The sequence below is a fragment of the Acyrthosiphon pisum genome, chromosome A1 (genome assembly GCF_005508785.2).
Source record: "Acyrthosiphon pisum isolate AL4f chromosome A1, pea_aphid_22Mar2018_4r6ur, whole genome shotgun sequence".
In the NCBI taxonomy this organism is placed as follows: Eukaryota; Metazoa; Arthropoda; class Insecta; order Hemiptera; family Aphididae; genus Acyrthosiphon; species Acyrthosiphon pisum.
In genome coordinates this window covers 152832555-152833874 of record NC_042494.1, presented here as the reverse complement: position 1 = coordinate 152833874, position 1320 = coordinate 152832555, and positions in this window count along the sequence as shown.

The following is a 1320-nucleotide window of genomic DNA, read 5'->3' as shown; positions in this document are numbered from 1 at the left end:
CATAATATAGTTCTACAATTTAAACTAAAAAGAGATATTATTATTAGATTGCATCAAACTCCCTGAGTAAATTTGATTATAATATTGTTTAACACTAAATAATTGGAAAACAAAAAAATAAATTACTGTAAAAATAAATTTACTCTAAAAATAAGTCACTTGGAAGGCAACACTAAATACTACATAAAATTAAATGTTGTTAGTTTACTTTTACTTAACATAGACAATTTATCTGATTAAGAAGAATATTTTTTTGTGAGAGGACACCAAAGATCGGGGGGGGAGAGAAAGGGTTACTGTTATTGCCAACATATAAAAACCCGTCTGAAATGAGACATTATACAAATATATAATCATTATTCATTAATATAATAGCGTATTGAACAACACCTGAGATTTGAGAGTATTTGACGTTCTAAACTAAATGTATCAATATATTAAAATGTATTACAATAATAAAATCCAGGAATATTATACATTTTATTTATTATATCTGAATCATTTATTAGAGTTTTGTGGGGTGGATGTATTCGGATGTTTAAACATTGAAAAAATGAATAAATGTTGGGGTGTTAAATGTTAATACCCATTATTATTCAAATTAATATGGCTTAATAACTTAATATGACGTGTGCTTAGCAGTTAGGTACTTAGGTTATAACAAAAGAAAAATTAAAAGTCATCAGAGAGGAACATGATGTTAATTTAAACCACAAGAAATACATTTCCAATAGCCCCCCCCCCCCTTCAACAGTGAAAAAATCAAAATTTTGAGCAAACCTTGAGTAAAATTATAATTTATTTTTTAGAAAAAATTGATACAATAATTGGATTGAGAGCTGCATCCAAATTTCTAATCTATCAACTCTATAAATACACAATAGTTGGAAAAAGTAGTGAGTTATATCAATAGTGTATACCAGAGGTATTTAAGCTGTGTTGCGGCAAAAAGGGGCATCACAAGTATTGCTAAGGGGAGCCGTGGCACAGAAGAGAAATAAAAAAAAAAGATGATGACAATTTTTTTTTTTTCTAAACGTAAAACATTTAATTTAAGCTTTCGATGCATATTTTTTTATTAAATTTGCTGTCTTGATACAATTAATGTATTTATAATAATATAAATTATTAAAAAAATAAAAATAACTAAACATTATTTTCGGTTTCCTTAATAATTTGAGAGCCACCAAAATATTGTGAAGACATGAAGGAGCCATGGAATGAAATGTTTGAATACCTACCTTTGGTATATACTATATAGTATATACCATTGTTTATTATCAAACAAAATTGTATTGGCAGAAAATCAAAATATTATTA